This window comes from Hylobates moloch, unplaced genomic scaffold, assembly GCF_009828535.3.
Source record: "Hylobates moloch isolate HMO894 unplaced genomic scaffold, HMol_V3 SCAFFOLD_1, whole genome shotgun sequence".
In the NCBI taxonomy this organism is placed as follows: domain Eukaryota; kingdom Metazoa; phylum Chordata; class Mammalia; order Primates; family Hylobatidae; genus Hylobates; species Hylobates moloch.
This window is the reverse complement of record NW_026652276.1, coordinates 170,199,304-170,216,362: the sequence shown is the minus strand read 5'-3', so window position 1 is coordinate 170,216,362 and position 17,059 is coordinate 170,199,304. Positions and strand designations below refer to the sequence as shown.

The following is a 17,059-nucleotide window of genomic DNA, read 5'->3' as shown; positions in this document are numbered from 1 at the left end:
AAATAATAATAATAAAATGAACACTCATGTACCAGACACCCAGCTTAAGAAATAAAACAGTGTTCAGAGCTCCCCTAAGTGCCCTGCCTTATTATAACTGGCTTCCCATCCCAACCCTGAGAGGTACACACCATCCTGAACTTTTGGTTTATGATATATAACAAATATCTTTTCACAATGTGACTAACCTTCTTCAGTTTCTCTATGGTTTCCATTCATCATAGAGAGTTTTTAATTTTAATGTCAAATGGGTACATTTTTTCCTCTGCTAGTTCATATTATTATATATGTCTTATTTAATAGACCTATCCTAGCTAGGTACAGTGGCTCATGCCTGTAATCCCAGCACTATGAGAGGCCCAAGTGAGAGGATCACCTGAGCCCAGAAGTTCCAGGCTACAGGAAGCCATGACTGTGCCACTTGAAAATATGATATATATATATAAAGATATTTTTCTATGTTTTCAAGTTTTCCTTTTCATAATAAGTATTTTATTTTACTAGAACTGATTTTTGTGGGGTAAAGTACAATTTCACATTTTTCATAAAATTATTTTTCACAAAGTAACATAATGTAACCAAACTCAGGTTTGGCTTTTCAGTTACCTGAAAAGCCAAGTACACAAGAGGCATGGTGTGGTGGAAGGAAAGCAGCTTTATTCAAATGCCAGCAGTTGCGGAAATGGCTGGGCTCAAGCTGCAAAGAAATCATCTCAAATTTTTAAGCTAAGTGAAGGAGTTTACGAGGGGAAACACATGGGAGTGGGAGTAGTGCAGGGTGCAGGCCTGCATGTGTTGTTCCCATGGCTATCTTGAGCTATTGCTCATCTGGGTGTGGCTGGCCCCATCTAGGTTACCAGATGAGTTGTAAATTAACCACCTGAAGAGAGAGAAGTCTGCAGCTAGGTCTCCATACCTGGTTTGTTTTGAGATTAGCTGGTGGAATTTCTAAGCAAGCCTATAGTTAGATAAGCATGCATGGTGCAAGGAAGTTTCTACTAGGAAAGAGGGAGAAACAAAGAGCTTCAAAGTACATTTCAAAGCTATATTCTGAGATTAGAGAAATAAAGTCTAAAATGCTTTTTAAAGCTAAGATACTCAGTCACAAAAAACAATAGTTCTTCCTTCCCACTGACATACAAGGCCTGCTCTGACATAAATCAAGTTTTTTTTCCTCTCTGCCTGCACCAGTTTTTTTTTTAATTGAGGAAAAATATGCATATATAATTCACCATATTTACCATTTTAAAGCTTGCAGTTCAGTGGTAATAAATACATTCATATTTGTTATTTTCCCTCTTCATCTCCTACACCCTCTTCTTAACCTCCGGTAACCCAGTCTACTGCCTATCTTCATGAAATTCACATTTTTAGTGCCCACATATGAGTGAGAATGTGAGATATTTGTATTTTACTTAACGTAATGGCCTATAGTTCTATCCATGTTGATGCAAATAACAGGAGTTCATTCCTTTTTATGGCTGAATAATATTCCATAGTGTATATATAACACATTTCTTTATCCATTTATACATTAATGGACATTTAGGCTGATTCCATATTTTGGCTATTGTAAATGGTGCAGCAAAAAAACAGGGAAGTGTAGCTATCTCTTTTATATATTGATGTCCTTTCTTTTGGATATATACCCAGTAGTGGCATTGCTGGATCATATGGTAATTCTATTTTTAGTTTTCTGAGGAACCTCCATGCTGTTCTCCATAGTGGCTATACTAATTTGCATCCCCACCAAGAGTGTATGAGGGTTCCCCTTTCCCCACATTCCTGCCAGCATATTATTGTGCCTGGGTCAATTTTAATGCTACCTATTCTGTTCCCTTAGTCTGTCTAACCCTACAATATATAATTTTGTAGCTATATAATTATCCTCAGTATCAAGGAGGGCAAATCATACTATATTGCTCTTCTTCTCTGGGAATTTTGTGACTATTCTTACCTCTTGCTCATCCATATTTATTTTTGAATTAATGCATCTAATGCCATAAAAATCTTGATGGGATTTTGACAGAAACTACTCTGAATTGTTAGATATATTTGGAAGGAGCAGCATTTTCACAATACTGAGTCTTTGTACCCAAGATTATGAAAGATCTTTGGATATTCTTTAATGTCTTTTTCCATATGGTTTATACTTTTCTCATGAAGTGCTTACATATCTTTTGTTAGATCTATTAATGGGTACTTGGTATTTTCAGTTGCCATAATAAATGGGATCTTTCTTAATTGCACTATTAAACTGCTCATAGCTGATGCATTGACATGCAATAATTTATTTATGTTAATGTTTTAAATTGAGCAATCTTGTTAAACTCTCTTATTAAATCTCATAATTTTTCTGTGGACCCTTGGGTTTTCTATGTAAAGTCATTTCATTTATGAATGACAATTTCTCCCCCTCCTTTTCAATCATTATACTTCATTCCTTTTTCTTTCCTCACTGCAGAAGCCAGGACTACAAGTACAATGTTGAACAGTGATGGTGATAGAGAGCGTCCTTGCCCTGTTTCTTATTTAAGAACATGCATTTAACATTACCTCAGGGAGTGTCATAAATCTTTATGGGGTGCTGAAGGGGGATGGTCTTTCTTCTGTACCATCTTCCTGCTGGCTTTCAGTGGTGACCCTGCCTAACAGGGGACCTCATATGGGCAAGATGATTGATGGTAGCCAATTTTAAAAGAAGATAACAAACTTTTGAGCCAGGTTGTCTGGCTCCAGCTTATTTCCTTAGCCTGTCAATGCAATTAGAACCAGAGGAACAAAGTTACAGGAGCTGACCAAAAAGCTGAAGGAAAGAGTTATTTCTTGGTCCTTCTCAAGGGGAGGAAAAAAAATACTGAAAGCAGTGACACACAGCAAAAATTTAATTTTTGAGATATGATTCTGAGAAATTTTTTTAAAAGAAACAGTCATAAAATTAAAAGTAAAATATTTTGCAATTTTAGTGAGAGAAAAACAATACTTTAAGAAAACTTTATTTTAATACAGTGGACCAAACTTAGAAGATTATTATAAATAATCTCTTTTTAATACTAACCAACTTAATCGTCTACAAAATTCCTTTTATTAAGTCCACTTCATGAACCTTATGATGACTTGCACAGACTATCTATGATATGCTTGGACCTTCTGACTTGTCCTAAACTTTTCTCTTTCTTAAATAATCAAGTCATTTTACTTTAGGACAAAAGTTTACCACACAAGATGCTTTTTTATATAAAATTATTCTTTTTTAATCTTCCTTACCAAAAAATACATCTTCATGTCTATATCTTTCTTCATGTCTCTCTTTTTCCTATTTACTGATTCCTTTCTAGCTTACTTCATAATTAACATTTTTAGTCCATAGTTTGAGTTGACCTTTAGATAACCTCCAAATTATATAAAATTATTCTTTTCTTTTTTAATAAGACTAGAAACTGGGAGGCTTCTGGCTTCCAATGCTTCCCAGAGAGATGCAGAATTAAACAACCCAAAGAACAAAAATCACTAAGAGCAGAAAGAAAATGATAAGTGTAAAGTTCAGGGCATGCAAGCATAGGGCAATGTGCATCAGAAGATGCTGCCACAATAGCACACAGGACTCTCTATTTTACTGGCATGTTGCAAATAGGCCTAGTTTCCACACAGGAAAGAGTATGCTATTCCCACCAGGGAAATCCCTGTGGTAGGTCCTTGTAGAACTACATGAGGTTTATTGGTGTTTATCCCAGATTTATTAGCTGGTATGCTTGGATCCCACTCTCCCCAAGGGTCAAAGTTCTTAGGCCTCATAGCTGAATAACAGTCATCAACACATAAGGGGTTACAGTCTTCATCAGCACTGTAATGGGAGTGATTAGATTGACATAACATATTTTGGAATATTAAAGTAACAATATTCCATTTTATCAAGCATTCCAGTTTTGGCCCCTAGACCCCATGCTTCCTTTCCTCTTCTGAAACTATTAACTGGGTCTTGAATTGTAGTTTCACCCCTATTTTGACCATAATACCATTCCGAGCAGGGAAACTGGGCAACTTGGCACTACCAGAAATTCTTGTTGAAATATTTGGGTTCTTTGTTTTAAATTGACAAGTCAGAGAAGGAGTAAAAAATCTAGTTTGTGGCTTTTCTTCCATTCTGATAACACTTATAGACCGAGAGGAAGTTTTACTGCATAAGCAGTAAGGACATAGTAGTTTGCCCCTGTATCGAAAAGAAACTGAATTTGGGTGCCCATGCTGTCCAGAGTTACCTGGGGTTCCTCAATGATAATTATGATATTCCTGGACCAAGGGTGGTGAGGAAGACCCTGGGCCCCTTCAGTCTTCATCCAGTTCCTCCCTTTGCATTGCTAGAGTTTTGACTGGCCAAGCCCCTAGATGGGAGTGGGGCAGTCAATCCTCTAGTGCCAGAGGTCATGACTGGTATCTTTGCACTGATGGCAGGGGCCTGGTGGGAGTCTGGTACAATCCTTCGTCCAATGTCCATTCTTTTTGCACTTGAAGCAAGGGTTACTACATTTGGGCCCTCAGAGGTTTCCCTTTGACATCTTTCGGGCCTTTAGGGCATTGCCAGTGACAGCAGCCATAATTTTAGCTTGTCATTTATTTTCCTTCCCTTTCTCTAGGTCACGATTGTTGCATACCATAAAAGCAGTATCCAGAAGCTGTGTCTGAGGTGTCTGAGGCCCCATTTCCAACTTTAGAAACTTGCATCTAATATTAAGGGCAGACTGGCTTATGAAGTGCTGAGCTATAAGTGCTTTCCCTTGTTAAGAGGCTGGGTCTAGGTTAGTGTACAGTTAGTTTAACCAGCTGTAAAACACAGCTGGGATTTTTCTCCTTTTCCTGGGTGACTTCCCTCAGTTATTCCTTTTCTCATTCTCCCATGAAAGGTCAAAAACCCAAAGACAAGGTTTGAAAACCATTTGCAAACTTCCTAGGATTTTCAGAGTAACTCTCTAGTTTTTCTTTACATTGCTGTGTATCTGTTACCAAAAAAGAGGCTTGGACTAGCATTGGGCACACTGGCCCTGCCACCTCTCTGAGAGGAAATAGGCTTGGGGGGTGGTGTATGGGGTAACTTTTCTATTGTGCAGAGGACTCAGCAGGATTTCTGTTGACTCTTGTGGTTTTTCTTCCAGTGTGCTAGGTGAAGAGTTACATGGAGGCAGCTGTGGTTCCCTCTGAGAGACTGGTGACCCCTGTAGCAGAGAATTATTTATGATGTCTACATCTGTCTTGGAACTCTCCTTTTGAGTACCTTTTCTTGAAACTTTGCATATAGATGGGTTCTACTAGGGGAGGCATTTTATCTCCTGGGTTGTTAAATGCACACAGTGAACAGGTTTGACAAACTTGCTTAGCCACTGAAGCCAGATTAGATCTGATAAAGAGTTTGTTTACCATGGCTAGTATGGCATCCCTCCCTTGGTGGAAGGAGTCATGCAAGGTGTTTATAGCTTTCCACTGGGTTGCTTAAGGGAGATATAATTTTGGCCACATATGTCACCAGAGTCTTTGTTTTTGACCCCCTTGCTCTTTTTATTAGTTGTTTTCCTTGTACTGTGTAGTTAGGTTTTACAGGGGAATTAGCATAAGGAAACACAGCTAAAACTGGTTGGTATTGTATTCTGAGGGTTGCCACTTTGGCTTTCTTATCAGCCTTCCTGTTTTCCAGCACTATGGGCTTAAGTGTTTCTCATGCCCCCTACAATAAATTATAGCTATAGCCTTTGGTAGATATATGCTTCTAATAATTGAAGAATTTCAGCCTCATGTTTTATGAGGGAATGGCTGCTGGTTAGTAATTCTTTTTCTTTCCAGATTGTGGCATGAACATGAACCACAAGGAATGTATATTTGGAAACTGAATAAATGTTGAGCTTTTTCTCTTTTTCTAGTATTAGAGTCCAAGTAAGAGCAATGGTCTCAGCTTTTTATGCGGATGTGCCTGGGGGCAGCAGCTGGGCCTCAATATGGTGTTATAATTTACTATTGCATACCCAGCCTAGCATTCTCCATTTGACACAAAATTACTGCCGTCTGTGAACCAGTCATCTTCAGGGTCTGGGACAGGCTGATCTTTTAGATTAGGCCAGCTCAAATACATGTGTATAATTATCTGCTTGCAGGAATGATCATTGGGCCTGTGGGCAGTAGTGAAGCTGGATTCAGGGTGTTACAAGTTTTAAGGATAACTTCTGGATTATTTTAAACACATAGCGTGATATTTGGTTAACTTTTCTCCAGTCATCCAAATGTGTTCTTTTGCCTCCAAGATTGATATAAGCTGGCATGGGGTTAGTACTTCCAGTGGTTGACCCAGAGTAATCATAGTGGCTTCCTCTACTAAAATAGCAGTGACTGCTATTGCCCACAAGGAGCTTGGACACCCCAAGGACACCCTGTCCAATTTCGTTGAAAAGTAAGCAAGCAATTAGTCAAGATTCTAATCCTAATTTGGAGATTAGGAAACCCACCACTATACCTTTCACTTTTTTTTTTTTTTTGAAACAGAGTCTCGCTGTGTCACCCAGGTTGGAGTGCAGTGGCACCATCTCGGCTTACTGCAAGCTCTGCCTCCCAGGTTCACACCATTCTCCTGCCTCAGCCTCCCCAGTAGCTGGGACTACAGGCACCCACCACCTTGCCCGGCTAATTTTTTGTATTTTTAGTAGAGACGGGGTTTCACCATGTTAGCCAGGATGGTCTCGATCTCCTGACCTCGTGATCCACCTGCCTCGGCCTCCCAAAGCATACTTTTCCTTTCAGCTACATGTAAAGAAAAAGGCTTAGTGAGGTCTGGGGTGCCTAGTGCAGGAGCCTTGCTGACAGCTTGTTTTAACTTAGTGAAGGCCTCCCTTATTTTTGGTGTGCATTCAATTGGCTCATTCTCTGGCCCCCACATGACTTCATAAAGGAGCTTTGCTATAAATCCAAAATTGGGAATTCATATTCTGCAAAATCCAGCCATCCCCAGAAAAGAACAGATTTGTTTGGTGTGGGGTGGGTCTAATCCACATATGGCTTGCACATGCTCTGGGGATATCTGTTGGGATTGAACCTTCCCCCAGTGATTGAGGATGCAGCCAAGGGGGAAGTCGGGTGAGATTGAAACCGAGTTTCTTGTCTTCTGTCTGTAGAGAACAAGGAAAACTTGAAATTTAGAGCATTCTGGCCTAGGGCCACACACTGGGGCGTACCCCATGGAAGGGCCTACGCTGGGGTTGAGGGCCAAGAGGGCATCCCCTGCTTGGGCCTCTTCATGACATGCCATATGTCTCTGGCCTTAGATGGGCATCAGCCACTTGAAGAAGGATTCTGCCATATTTGGTGACCTATGATTAAGTTTCCCTTTAGTCCCCAGGTGCAGCCCTCAGCTTTTGGCATCCCTGTATCTGGCCAAAATAGTTTTTTTTCCCAAATGGTTTCCTTAACTATTGTGGTAACTGTAGTTTGAAGCGCAAGGAATTGCAGACTCCCTAGCTTGAATTTGTTAAAGATTGGCCTCTCGATGAGGGAAGAGAATGCCCTCTGACCAGATAAACTACATGCAGTGATTTCCCCATGGATCTGCTGCACAATTTATGCAATGATCCAAGAGTCTCCACCAGGATGGATCTGTGCATAACTTAGGCAATGATCCAAGAGTCTCCACCAGGATTTTTCTCTTAGCACCAGGTCTGCTAAACTAAAACGATCCAGATCTGGTCCCTCACAAAAGAAGCAGGGTTTTTTTCCTTATTTAGCTATTGCCTTGGTCCTTTGGGTCGGGGTACACCAATTTCTTGTGTACAGACAATTTCAAAATATTATGTCTTGCCACACACACAAATACCTCACAGGCACAGGGACTTGTCTTGCGCCTGGCGAAGCCTAATTGCTCCGTTCCCCACCAGGTTATCCTGTCCCGAGTCTTCCAGCAGGGGGGCACCCGAGTGGCTCTTAACTGCCCATCTTGTGCCCCTGAAGAGTGCCATCAGAGGAAAGAAACAGAAAGCAAAACCAAAAATAAAAATCCCAAATTGGCGCTTACCTCCAGGCTGGCTTACCAAAACTACTATGTTACCAGCTGATGTTGCGAAGTCCCAGGTTCTTCACTGAACAAAGAACTGGACATGACACACAAATAGCAAAGCAGCAAAAGATTTATTAAGCACAGTACAATTTGCAATGGACTGAGCTGAACCGCAAGTGGTATCAGCCCCGATTTGTAACATTTCATGGCCTTTTATTATGTTTTTTTACTCTAGCTTACTCAACTTTATTTTTTTGTGACCAATTGCTCATCCTTGCCTTTCCCTTATTGCACCTTAACCTTACTTTATCTCTTGCAGGCTAATTGCTCATTCTTGCCTTTCCCTTATTGTGCCAACTTACTGTTTACCTCTTTTTAACTAGTATGTTCTGCTTTTGTTTTTGTTTTGAGATGGAGTCTCACTCTTCGCCCAGGCTGGAGTGCAATGGTGCGATCTCAGCTCACCGCAACCTCCGCCTCCAAGGTTCAAGCAATTCTCCTAACTCAGCATCTGGAGTAGCTGGGACTATAGGCATGTGCCACCATGCCCAGCTCATTTTTGTATTTTTAGTAGAGACTCGGTTTCACCATGTTGGCCAGGCTGGTCTCGAACTCTTGACCTCAAGTGCCACCCACATCTGCCTCCCAAAGTGTTGGGATTGCAGGTGTGAGCCACCACACAGCCCTCTGCTTTTGTTATCTTGCATGTTCTCCTTAAGCTAGCCTACATCCAACAGTTCCCCTTCACACCCAGCTTCCTCTGCTATTCACCTACCTCAATAGTGATATACTTACATCGTATTTCTTTTCGTTGATATTGGCCTGGTATCTTTTTTGAATCTGTAATTTTTAGTTGTTCTGTGCTCTTGAGCTTTATGCTTAACTTTTATAAATAGCATATATATGTACTTGTTTTAACCTAGTCTGAAAATTCTCTCTTTTAACCGAATAGCTTATTCCATTCATATTTCTGGTGATTACTGATACATTTGGATTATTGCCACCTTCTTTTTCTTTTTTTAGAGAGATAGGGTCTCTTCTGCCACCCCACCTGGACTGCAGTGGCACCATCATAGCTCACTGTAACCTTGAACTCCTAGGCTCAAGCAATCCTCCTGCTTCAGCCTCCTGAGCAGCTAGGACTACGGTTGTGTACCACCATACCCAGCTAATTTTTTATTTTTTGTAGAGACGAGGGGGCCTTGCTATGTTGCCCAGGCTGGTCTCAAACTCCTGGCTTCAAATAATCCCCCATCTTGGCTACCCAAAGCACTGGGTTTACAAACATGAGCCACTGTGCCCAGCCTATTTCCACCTTCTTATTAACTGATTTTTATTCGCTTCATTTTTTATGCCTTTTCCTCTTTCCCTAAATTTCCCTTCTTCTTCCTCACCCCCAGCAGACAACTTTGCATCTTATTTTACAGAGATAAAAGAAGCAATCAGAAGAGAACTTCCACATGCCCCCCCACAACATCTAGCCACTTCACTGCATGAGGGACCCATCTATAACCCTTTCTTCTATTGAGGATAAACTGCTCATTCTCCTAGCTAAGGCCAGCTTCACCATTTATCCACTAAATACCATCTCTTCTTGCCTACGCAATGACCTTGCTGAAACAATGCTCCACTCTTTTAAATCATCAATCTTTCAATCTCTGCTGGATCATTCCCATAACCATACATATATAGGATTGTTTTTCCATTTTAAAATATTTTTTTTTCTGGACTCTATCTTCTCCTTCAGCTACCACACCATTTTTCTTCTTCAGCTTACAACAAAACTCTTAAGAAGAGTTGCCTATACTTGCTGTCTCCAGTTTCTGTTTTCTCATTCTCTGAACCAATTCCTCTCAGGTAAGTTACCAATAATCTTTTTTTTTTTTTTTTTTTGAGATGGGGCCAAAGTGCAGTGCTGTAATCATAGCTCACTGCAGCCTCAAACTCTTGGACTCAGGTGATCCTCCCACCTCAGCCACCCAAAGTGCTGGGATTACAGGTATGAGCTGCTGGGCCCCCTGGCCTGCACATTTTAAATCTTGTTCTCATTTCTCATTCTACTTGATCACTCAAAGGCCAAGCTACTCAGGAGGCTGAGGTGGGAGGTTCACTTGAGGCCAGCATTTCAAGTCTAGCCTGGGCAACATAGCGACTTGTCTCTAAAAAAAAGGAAAAAATAAAAAGTATTTGACACAGCTGATTATTCCCCTTTCCTTGAAATATTTTTTTCACTTGGCTTATAGGACACTCAATTGTCCTGCTTTTTCTCTTACCTCATTAGTGGCATCTTTTTAGTTTCCTTTATCCTTACTCCTTCTCTCTCTCACTACCAAACACTGGAATACTCCAAATCTCAATCATTGGGGTTCTCCTCTTTTCTAACTACTCTCGCTCCATTGGTGATTTCATGGTTTGTATATCTCATATGCCAATAACTCCAATTAATATCTCTAGACTAGACTTCTCCTCTGAAACCCAGACTCAAATATCCAACTCCTCACTTATCATCTCTAACATAACATTCCCCAAACTGAATTCCTCATCTATTTCCCATCCTAATTTTGTTTGACACATTCTACCTTCTCAGTGAATGGCAACTCCAAGTCCTCCTGTTGATCAGGCCTAAAATCTTGCCATTATCTTTGACTCTTCTTTTCTCAGACCCCACAGTCAATCTACCATCAAGTTCTGTTGGTTTTACTTTTAGAATACGTTTGAGAATCCTACATTTCCCCTAACTCCACTCTTACCACCTTCATCTATTCCACTATCACCTTTCACGTGTATTATTACAACAGCCCCCTAACTAATTTCCCTGCTTCCATTCTTGTCTCCCTTCAATCTATTTACTACACTGTAGCCAGAGTTAGTCTGTTAAAATATAAATCAAATCCTATCACATCTGCTTAAAATCCTCCAAGGCTTCACATCTCATTCTGTTAAATTCCTTACTTAGCCTGCAATGCCCTAAACAATCTAAGCCCAACTGCATCCCCACATCCTACCTTCTGTCCAAGCTCTCTGACCTCATCTCCCACTAGTTGGTCTCATTCAGTCTTTTCAAGACAAGCTGGCTGTTCTGTGGACACAGCTCCTGTCTGGCCTCAGGGTCTTTCCACTTGATTTCACCCCTACTAGGACATTTTCCCCTAGCTGTCTACATGGCTCACCTACTTATCTCTCACTTCCCACTAAAATGTCACTTTGAAGGCCATTCCTGTCCATATTTCTTATTTATTTCCCTTTCTTAATTTTTCCTGTAGCATTTATCATCATCAAACATGCTTATATTTTTATTTATATAACTTAGGTATTGTCTGTCTTTCTTCAATAGAATTGATGCCTCATCTTTGGCATCTTGGTACAAATTAGAAAATGATTCAGGCATGTGCATGTTTGCTTGTACACACACACACATACATGTTCATCCCACCCCATGCTCAGGATTTGGTTAGCAGCTACATTTGTGCAAAGAAAAAGGCATGGGTGGGAGCAGAGTAAAAGATGAATTTTATCCACCTCCAGTGTCCACCTCCCCATTCAACTCCTCAGCCAGGTGCCGTTGGGCAGAACATTATGCACATGATTGACAGCTCTAAGTAGAATGTAAGCTTCATGAAGACAGGGATATTTTTTGTTTTATTGCTTCTTGTTGTGTCCCCAGTCCCTTAGAGAGTGGCACACAAACAATCAATAAATATTTGAAACATAAATTAATAGTGTGAAAAAAAGGGTAAAAGTTATTAGTTGTTATTTTAAAATAAAAAACTAAATGACATAATCCTGGAAAAGAGGGCCTCAGAACATTGATGGTTCATAAAATGGGTAAAGTGACTGCTGTAAAATAACGTAGGAATTAAGATAATAAGGCCTAGCATACATACCAAATATTGGAAAGTATGGGAATTACTTTATTATGTAATTGTATAATAAAAATAAGAACAGAAGAATGTTGTTCTTGGCACTTTTAAGTCAATGACCTACCTCTTACTTCTTGCCTTGACTAAGATGCACTGCAAATTTTAAAGTCCTTTGAATAGTACATTCTTTGGTGATTTACTTTTAGAGGGAAATAGTTGATTGTTCAAAATCAATAAACAGGAAAAAATAAAAAGACTATGGAAAGTCTGTACACAGTAGCTGTCCCAGTGTCTCTTTTATTAAAGTTTTATTTCCTCTTTATTAAAATGTTTGCTCAATTCTCTTGCCCATTTATGGCAAGCATAAACTGTTGCTTCTCATCGAATTTGTGTGAGCTATTTTGAAATATTTAAGACATTAATCTCTCATTCAGTTCAGAGTAAACATTTTCACTCAGTTTATGTTTTGGAAAAAATATATAGAACTTTAAATTTTATTTAGTCAAATTTGTAAATCTTTATCTTTGAGATTGCTGTCATCTATTCAAGCTTAAGTAGTCTACCAGCAATATGACAAACATTCATTTCTGCTTTTTCTGATTTTCTTTTCCATGTGACTTTGAAATTTTAAAACTTACATACCTAATAGAAATTAGTTTGATGTATTGTATGAAACTGGTACTATAAAGCATTTTGTTACTTAAAAACATTGTGATCAATTCTGGTAACATTTGTTTAGAAATAAACAGCAATCTCTTTTCAGAGATAGTTGGATTTAGAGTCATAAAATTCCAACATTTCAAAGGACATTTCCGTTTTACTTAAATTTGCTTTAAAAATAAGTTAACTATGTTAAATGTATTTTAAAAGATAATAAAACAGATTAAAATCAGCTCCTGCTTTAATATCTCCTCCATTACTAATCCTCTGATCTCTTTACAGTCATGAAGGTCAAACATTTATGTTTATAGAAACAGAAGTCGTATTTGTTTCTTAAAGCTGGTTTCTTTTATCAGGTATTAACAATGGGCATCAAAAAGGCAATGAAACAGTATGAAACCATGAAATAATGTCTTTGTGTTTTTTTTTTTTAAAGAATAAAGCAGTGCTTGTGTCTGGGGACTTGGGAGGCTGATGAGGGAGGATTGCTTAAGCTTGGGAGTTTGAAGCTGCAGCTAGGTGTGATCACACAACTGCACTCCAACCTGGGTGACAGAGTGAGATCCTGTCTCTAATATATATATATATATATACCATATATACAGTGTCAATGAGATACTGAATCTAAAAGATAAAAGTACATCCATATTTTTATAATGATTTTTCAATTGTTATGGAAAGAAATATGAGACTATGTAAACAGAAAAATAAAATTTCTTTTAATTAAAAACCCACATTAAAAAATATATCCCAAGAAAATATTCCCATCACTTATTACTCCAAAGAGTAATTTGTTCAAGGAGGTTAAAGCAGTGTTACTTACAATAGTTAAAGAATCAGAAAATGTACTTTCCTAAAATTTAGGGTTAAGAAAACTATTCTAGGCCAAACACAGTGGCTCACACATGTAATCCCAGCACACTGTGACAGGGATGGGTGATGTGAGAAGATCACTTGAGCCTAGGCATTTAAGACCAGCCTGGGCAACCTAGGGAGATCCCCTCTCTACAAGTAATAATTAGCTGGGTGTGGTGGCGGGTGCCTGTAGTGCAGCTTCTGGGAGGCTGAGGCAGGAGACTCACTTGAGCTCAGGGGGTTGAGGCTGCAGTGAGCCTTGACCATGCCACTGCACTCTAGCCTGGATTACAGATTCAGACCCTGAAAAAAAAGAGAAAGGAAGGAAGGGAGGAAGGAAAGGAAGGAAGGAAGGAAGGAAGGAAGGAAGGAAGGAAGGAAGGAAGGAAGGAAGGAAGGAAGGAAGGAAGGGAAAACTAGTCTATACCAATATATGAACTATATAGCCATTAAGAATTATAAGACTTTAGAACATGTTGATCTCTGGAAGTATGTTTATGAAATAATGTTAATTATAAATATGTGTTTTGTACAGATGTACATTCAAGCATTTTAATAGATTTATAAATCCTTCTGTATCATTTTGTGTTCAAACACAGTGTATTTCTTTTTTTTATCATACTTAAACAATTTATTTTTTTAATTTCAATAGTTTCTGGGGAACAGGTGGCTTTTTGTGACATGGACAAATTCTTTTGCAGTAATTTCTGAGATTTTGGTGTACCCATCACCAGAGCAGTGTACGCTGTACTCAATGTGTAGTATTTTACCCCTCACCCCACTTCCCCCTGAGCTTCCAAACTCCACTATATTATTCTGATGCCTTTGCGTCCTCATAGCTTAGCTCCAGCTTATGGATGAGAACATATGATGTTTGGTTTTCCTCTCTGAGTTATTTAACTTAGAATAATCATCTCCAATTCCATCCAGGTTGCTGGGAATGCCATTATTTCGTTACTTTTTATGGCTGAGTAGTATTCTGTGGTGTATATATACTATATTTTCTTTATCCACTCGTTTGTTGATGGACATTTAGGCTGGTTCCATATTTTTTGCAATTGTGAATTGTGCTGGTATAAACATGTGCAAACACAGTCTATTTCAAACAGATTATATTTATATGTATAAATCTATTGATGCATATTAATGTACATTGACAAATAAATGTAAGGTGATGTTAACAGAATTTCATGTTTATTGAATTCTTTGGTTTTAAAACAAAGCAGCATTTCACAAAAATTATTCTATTTTATTATAAGCAGTGCTTACAAACAAATTTGTTCAAAACAAATTTGGGGGTTTGGGGAATAGGTTAGGTAAAATGTTTTTTCCATAGGAATTTTCAGAGCCTTTAATTTATTAACATACATTGTGGATCTCTAAAATGAAGAGATTCCTCTTATTGTTTATCTCAAAATCTGCTATTTACATCACGACTTACATTTATTTTGTGTAAATAAATCTGCATAAATCTTATTTGCACTTGTTACTAATTTATCGTTTTCACCAAACTGTAACTTCTATCAGGACAGGTAAATATATCTGTCTTCTTCACCACTGTTCCTAGAGTGCCAGCCAGGGCATACAGAAGTGGCTCGATATTTTTGTAGTGAATGACTTGCTAGAGCAGCATTTAGGCAAACTAGTGCCTAAAGTCACACATTTTGGGAACTACCACTCTAAAGTTATTTAACTGTATAATAACTTCAAAGGAAAAAAATATGTTAATGCCTCTAGGCCACTAGAGATCCATTTAATAATTATTGCTTTGCTTCAGTTGAGTCACTTACTACTTTAGGGAACAGAAGAGATTTCCCAGAGAGCACCTCATGACCTGGAAAAGTCTTGCAAAATCATTTCCATACTCTGCATCTCCAACTGAAAAACAATGATAAAATTAGTTACTATGGAAGTTAAAGGAATCATGCTTTGCATTAACACCAACAGTCTTCTGGAAGACATTTGGTAACATTAGATTTTCCATCAAAGATATTTGTTTATTTTAATAGTTCAGGCATGAAAAAGAGACATCCCTTCTGGAAACTGCAAATTGTTGACTCACTGATTCTCATTTGGGAAAAGGCATTTCACATTACTTTATCTATTTTCTCAATAGTCAAAGCCCATGTTAAGACAGCTTTTAAAAATATTTAAAATATATGGCTTACCTACGTGTTTTACATGATAATTTATGGTTGTAGACGTTAGGAAGTGCAATTTCTTTTAATATCCCCATGGGGAAGTTATATAATTCTATGGTTTTTAAAAAATATATGGAAAAGCTATATACTTTTCGTTAACTGCTAAGATTCATGAGTTTTCTCCACAAGTTCTCCAGAGGAACTACTAGAAAAAAATCCACGAATCTCATTATTTGACAGTTTTGTTGAAGTGAAATTATTAAAATTGATATTAGATTTAACGACTTGTTCCCAGTAACCAAAATGGAAAGTATTCTACCAGCTGTCGATTGTTCCACACCCTGACACATCGTTAAAACCTTAGCTTCTGCCTAAACTTTAAACCTTAATAATATTTGGCGGTAGGGGAGGGGTTACATTTCAAGTCAAACAAAGGATGTATTTCCAAAGCAGCATTTGCAAAGGTTAATCTGTGTATGGACTACAAAGGGGAAAGTGCAGTGCCCCAGTGATCGATCTAAGACCCCCCTCTCGTTGTTGTTGTTGGTTTTTTTTTGGTCTGGTTAATAAACCACCTAGAGGGATAATTTTTAAACTTAATTTGTTGAAATGGTACTTTACTAATGTATGAAAAAAATTTCCCCAAATTTGAGAATTTTTGGTAAATCGATTTTATATTTGGGAATAAAGATCTCTTGCTTCTTCTACTGACACCTTCTACACAAAAGATAAAAGGTACTTTCACTTGGTAATCCGCAGGGAGAAAATTTACAGAAACCCAGAGCCAAAGGTGCTCTCAGGGGATCCCCTGAAACATTCAAAGCCATTGCGGCCCCAGAAGGTAAATGGCTTTTGCAGGAACACAGGTCTCCTGACTCACGGCCTAACCTTCCTTTCCCCCACACCAAAGCTCGCGCGGCACCAGCTAGAGTGAATGTCAAAGTCAACAGAATAATCTCTGCAGTCCAGGGTCTGTGAGGGTCCTCCTATCCGCGGGAGTTTTCATGAAAGGGTATTTCCGAACATTTTATTCCAAAGACACAGTCTAGTCAAAAGACGTTTGGGGTGGGGTAAACATGAGGCAAAAGAACACTTACAAAAGAAAAAAGCGCAGTTTCTTGGAGGCTTGTCAGACGCTAAGACTGGGGAGGTGAGAACCAGGGCCCTTGGCGAGAGTTGGGGTGGGAATCGCGTAAGAAAAGCAATTTCTAGAGCGGAAAGGTGACCCCACATTACAAAAAGAAATGGAGCAGAAAAATAGGCTTGACTATTCTAAAGCTGCTTCATAAAGAATCTCCGGAAGACCACGGAGGAACCCCGCAGGGGAGCCAGGCGGATACTCAGCCGCTCCCGGTAGAGGGGCGCGCAAAGCTGCGGAGCCGCGTGTGTGGAGCTCCCCAGTGCACTCACTGCTGGCTCCCCCTCGGTGCTCTGGGCCCTTCCCAGCTCCCTCCACACAACCCCGCTCCCTCCACACACCCCCGCCCCCTCCGAGCTCCCCGACTCCTCCCCCGCGC

The 17,059-nt window shown here is 39.2% G+C and overlaps 1 long non-coding RNA gene across 1 annotated transcript in view; it reads right to left on the bottom strand.

Moving 5' to 3' along the window:
* The window catches only part of LOC131382873 (uncharacterized), a 400,557-nt gene extending 383,582 nt beyond the window's left edge, over positions 1–16,975 (bottom strand). Inside the window, exons 1-2 of the long non-coding RNA XR_009212481.1 lie at positions 16,640–16,975; positions 15,192–15,279 (exon numbers count right to left, since the gene is read on the bottom strand). This is a non-coding gene — a long non-coding RNA (uncharacterized LOC131382873). The remainder of the gene's footprint in view (positions 1–15,191; positions 15,280–16,639) is intronic.
* Positions 16,976–17,059: the final 84 nt, after the last annotated feature.